Source organism: Vigna radiata, chromosome 4, assembly GCF_000741045.1.
Source record: "Vigna radiata var. radiata cultivar VC1973A chromosome 4, Vradiata_ver6, whole genome shotgun sequence".
NCBI classification, from domain to species: Eukaryota; Viridiplantae; Streptophyta; class Magnoliopsida; order Fabales; family Fabaceae; genus Vigna; species Vigna radiata.
Genome location: NC_028354.1, coordinates 13,333,760 through 13,339,759, shown reverse-complemented (window position 1 = coordinate 13,339,759; position 6,000 = coordinate 13,333,760).

Below are 6,000 nucleotides of genomic sequence, written 5' to 3'. Positions count from 1 at the left end.
TAAATGTCACAATAACAACATCAATCATAACTCTGTTTTTACCAAACTTATAATAGTTTTTATAATTATTATTGTTAGTGTAATTCCAATACAGTCATACTGAATTATTCATAAAAAAAGTATACTGATATAATTAATGAAAAAATTATCAAGATAAATATTAATGAGTGGTAAATTTAACAGTATGTTGTTTGTGTTATTTATTAATAGTCAATAAAATAAAATAAAAAATTGTTTTTATAACTTTTATACTTAGCATGTCGTTATTATGTGAAAGAAACTAATTTATTTCAAGCCAAGAACAAAGATAAACGAAAAAGAAAAAAATAAAATTTGATCACGTGTTCTGTTCCCTTGAAATAGTAATTTATTGATCATACGACCGAAACAAAACCTAGGTGACTTTGTCCGACATCTTGGTTATTGAAAGATGTTAATTGGTTGAAGTTACAAGGATCGTAGCAGAAGCTGTTTTGATCCATGCAACGACACTGAGGAGGTTCCGATGTGGCACAAATGCAAAAGTCGCAAGCTGAGTGGTAATAATTCTCTACAATGTCAAAGCATTGGCATTTGGGAGGATCATTCCTGCAAACACATTTATCACAGCAAACATTGGCGGTAGATTTCACAGAGTTTTCAGCTGATTGATGAAGTAGCGTTGGATCGAAGCGAACATCCACAGCAGTAGTAGTTGCACTGAAAACTATCAATAGTTACATTCAACTCCACCATAGCTTCTCTCATTTTCTCTTTTTCCATCCAACACAGATAAATTATTTTCTTCTCTGTCTCGGAAATGAATACGTATCATTATTATTTTTGGGTCTTGTTTTGTCGTATCTTAAAAATTCGAGAATCTTTCTGCTACCGAAAGCGATCACTTATATCTTCGTCCATTCCTTTATATATATGTGGGGCATACTTCCTTTTTCTGGATATCTTTTTTAATTATATTATTCAAATACAATGATTACTCGTAACATGTTGATGATTAATTGTTTTAAAATTTAGTATGTCTTTATATGTTGAAGGAAATGATTATTTTAGTATTTGGAAAGTTAGAAAATGTTAAAAGTAAATATTATAAAAATCTGTACTTATTTAAGTTTAACTATTTATCATGTTACCAATTAAGGACATTTAAAATAGAATTAATGTGAGGGAAAAATTTCATTATTTGTATTGTTGCTTTGAAACAATAATATTATAATCCCAGATTTCTTTTTAGTCTAAATTTTTGTGATATTTTCATCAAATCATGGGTTGGTGTGGTTTATTTATATATATAAAATTTATTCTTCCAATCTAGCTGAAGATTTTCTTTAAATTAGAATATGTAGAAAATTTTTAATTTAGATTGTGAAGAATAAATTATATATATATATATATATACATATTATTGTTAATAAATTATTTTTCTTTCACTTTTGTTTATAAATATGTTAAATGTTTATATAAATCCATGATTATATAGTAGGGTGTTCACATTTTGGGAGAATGTTCTTTTACCTCCAAGTTTTCTGTATAGAACTTAGAAAATAGAGTATTAGAGTAGATAGGTATATTAAAATAATGGCACCGATTGTTTTTTTCTTAAATAATCTTCTAATATAAATAGAGTTTTATAAGCGCACACTACAAAAAAAATGTCCATTACATATAGTCTAAATCCGTATATAACCATCAAAATCTGTATATAAAATATGGTTATATACGAATTACATATGGTCAAAAATTCATATATAAAATGACTGTAGCTAGTGTTATATACGGATATATCCGTATATAAATTATATACGGATATGTCCGTATATAAATTATATATGAATAATCCGCATATAAGTTGTTACAAAATTATGTACGGATAATCTGTATATAATTTCCATATATAAGATAATAGTTTTTATTACGCAATAACCTGAACATTAGACCTACCCATATCCAAACACAAATAAAGTCATCAAATCACACCTGCCCATTATATTCATTCAGACATTTCATATATAAGTTAAAGTTTTAACAATTAAAAGTCTAAATTGACACAAGCATTTAACAATAATAGTAAAGTTTACATGATTGTCAATTACAACTAATAAGTTCAAAGAGTTTCTCCATGGTAATAAGTTTGAGTCATAGGTGGCCTACTCTAAAAACCTAACTAGTACTCTCTTTATCAATTGTTTCTCTTTGTTTTCTCATTTCTCTCTACAAATTCTCATGTTTGGGCCATCTGTTTGACGATCAGGAGGTGCCTAGACGATCACGGCGTCAAGGTCTACTTGTTTATCCGATCAAATTTTTTTATCAGAACAAGTAAGTTTCGTTCCATTTTCTTAATTTTTTTCCCAAATTTGTGAGCATGCAAAAGAATTGTTTTTGCATGTGAAGAGAATTCTTCTATCTTGATTTTTAGGTCAATTTAGGTTCTAAGGTTGAAATCTCCTCACCAATCGGTGAATTATAGGTTTTCTAGACATTTCTTATGAAGTCTCAGTTGGGTTATTTCTTAAGCTGTGCAACATTATAGAGGTAAGGGAAGTTGGATTCTTTCTTTATTCGGTGAATGATTTCGTGCATGTGTGAAGAGTATGATAGTATTAGATGTATTGAGATGAAACTTTGTTTTTGAATGGTAGAATCATTGTGTGTAATGTGATTGTTTTAAGTGTGCGTGGATGAACTTCAGATATGAACTATATTGTATGATGTTTGGACTGGTTTGAATGTATAGAATATGATAATTTGTGTTAAGTATTGGCTGATTGTGAATAGATGCAAACAATATTGGTTTAAGGCTCTTTTAGAGGGAGTGGGATGGTGAAAAATTGATTTAGAGGTTAGATACTGATTTGGTCTATATTGGGACAACTTGAGTAAGTCAATTGTGACTTGTTTGAGTCACTGAATTGCTTAAAAATGTGTCAGAAGTATTAGAATGAGATTTGGGTCCCTAGGTTGAGAAATTTGGTGTTTTGAAGGAGGAATTGGTTAATAATCACTTTAGAATGATGTTAGAAAGGTTTAGACACCCTTGTTCAAGTCTAATTAGGTGTATAAAATTTTGTAGGAGAGTTAGTAGTTGAGAAATATAGTTGGAATTGGTAAATTTGGTGTAGGTTGCATAATTCTGCAGACTTGGTGCTGCAGATTATGCGGACTCGCTGAGCGAGTGGATTCACTCAACAAGTTGTTGTAGAGGTTGGTCTTCTGCCTGAGGACTTTCGCTTAGCGAGAGGGTGTGCTGAGTGAATGGTTGGGGTCTAGAAACACTGTCAATTTTATTCGGATAGCGAATAGGTGCACTAAGCGAGTGAGTTGAGGGTATGGTCCATTGTTTGGAGAGTTTTGCTTAGCCATAAATGTCGTTGAGCGCGAGTTTAAGGTCTAATACCATTGGAAGTTTGTTCGCACATCGAGTTAGGTCGCTGTGCGAGAAACCTCCAGATTCACTAAGCGAGGGTATGCGCTGAGCGAATGGTCCATGTTCTAGTTTACTCTTTTCTTAATTAATTCTTCTTGTTTGATTTGAATGATGTGGTGACTTATTTTTGGTTTATGTATGAATGTGTACTGAGTTATATAAGTATCAAAGTTTTGAGTTATGATTTAAATGGGAATAAAGTATGATCTCAAAGTGATGTGGTAAATTTCAATATGGAATCTCATGGTGAAATTCAAGTTTGTTTAGAATGAATGTAGGAGCTCAGTCTTGGGGGTGATCCTGAAACTCCAATGGTCTTTCATTCTCAAACAAAGAAGATTGATCCATGTCGTGAGGAGTAGCAAGAGGTCTTAGTCTTGGGGGCTTTCAACATGCCTCAAGGCCAGGAACAGACTAACCTTGTGAGTGTGGTGGGGTGAAACTTGTTGGCACTGTCTTTGCAAATCAGTAGAGGCCACCACAAGTGCACAACCTGCCATAGCTCGACAATCATTCTAAGTCTGGATGATCAAGTCTAGGTCATAATATGTTAGGATGACTGAATTAGTTTATCTTGCATGAATACTTATGCATATGTTATATGTTATATAAATGTATGAGTTCTTTTATATCTAGCTTACCCTTCTATTTGTGATTGTGTTTTGTGTGTGTGGTGTTTTTCCTTTGCAATGATCATTCTATGAGTGTGAGCAGAAGAGGAAGGGATTTCTTTGGAGCAAACTTTAGACGAAGATGATGCAGCAACATAGACTAGTTAGAGTTGTATTGTAAATAATTTTGATAATATACTAGTTCTATATAAAGTTTAAATTTTATAGTTATTTTGGATGACTGTAATACTTCACTTTATATTTTAGCATTTAATTGTTCTATATTATTATAATTGTGATAACTCTTTTTTTACAGTTTTATACTATATTTTTGGGGTGTTACATTCTAGTTGTACCTAGTTACTGAAAATAATGTTATTTATTGAGGTAGATAAATAGTTACGTTTGTAAAAAAAATCCAACCAATTTCGAAATCTAATGAAAATAGAATCGGTTTTCAAAATTTGATTTTGCCAAAATCAACTTTCAAAATAAAATTTTTTACTGCGAACTAGTTTTAGCATTATGGAGAAAATTAGAGGTGCAGGAAGAAATTTTCTCATATTGTTTTGTTGAGTATGACTTAACAAATCTATTGCAATATAGTAAATGGTGTTTCACCCTGCACCTCCAAATCCTTCATCCTACCTCCAAAGTTTTATAAAATACCTACATTATCCTGTAATGAAAAAGGTTTTAATATTTTCTCAAAAAAATAGAACTGGTCAAAGATTCCTTGTGATTGTCAGTGTACATATATACTTCCCTCATACTTCTCTCTTTCACATTTCAAATATTCATCCCATCTCATTTTTCCTTGGCTTTCTTCGTCTCTCCATTCTTCCACACACAGACTACCCCACTCACGGTTCCTTCTCCCTCTACCTTTCCTCTTCCTTTGTTCAACAGCACACACAAGCAGTATACAGAGGCACACAGTCGCGCACTTCCCTCTTCCTTTGCTTTCATCTCCGTCTCTCCATTCTCACACATAGAGCGAGCCTTCGTCGCACCACAACTTTGTGAAGGTGGTGCATTCATTGAGATTTGTTGACCTTTTGAGCAACAAGTGGCACTTATGTTGTTCATTTTTCAGAAACTGTTTTATCTGATGTGTATAATTTCTCCCATTTCCCCACTGTCAGTTGCTTTTGTCTACTCTTTCATGGTTGTTGCTTATGTCCCGATATTATGTATGCAAACTGATTATTTAAAGTTGCATCAGTGAGCCCTAGTGTAAGTGTAAATATATTAGTTTTATATGTGATTGTGTTCCTTTCCAAAGTTTTTCATATTTATTGCTATCCATTTTATAAATGAAAAAAAAACACAAACGCAAAACATAAATCGAATCTCCATATCCGATGACTCTTCTATCGAATATTAAAGGTTTAATCATTCTGGAAGTCCCTATTTTCGCGTGGAATTTCAATTTCGTCCTGTTTTTTTTGGATTTCTCAATTGGGTCCCAATTTTCTGAAAATTGCAACAATTGGGCCCTTTCCGTTAAATTGGGTCCAACGGCGTTAGTGTAGGTTTGACATGGCACACTGGACTTTTATCACCCCTGCCACGTCAACATCTCCTTCAACCCTTCTCCAAATAGAAACCCTAATTCCCAAACCCTAGCTACCATGCGCCACCATCGCCATTCTCGCCGACAACCATCCCCTCAACCTTCGTCGTGAATCTCCATGGCCATCGCAAGCCCTTTGTCACTCTCGTCCTTCGTCAAACGCAAGCTTCTTCATCCGCCAACCATGGCAGCCCCACCATCCATCACCCTCGCCACTACAGTGCTGCCGCACTCGAACTGCAAGCCTCGTGACTTGTCCTCCATTATCACCATCTTCGCAAGCTCTGCAGCCAATCAGAATCACAACGAACATCAACAAAATTGAAACCAGAGAATTGCGATTTAGGAAATCTTGCAAGCGCCACCCAAACATAATCGTGCCATCAACA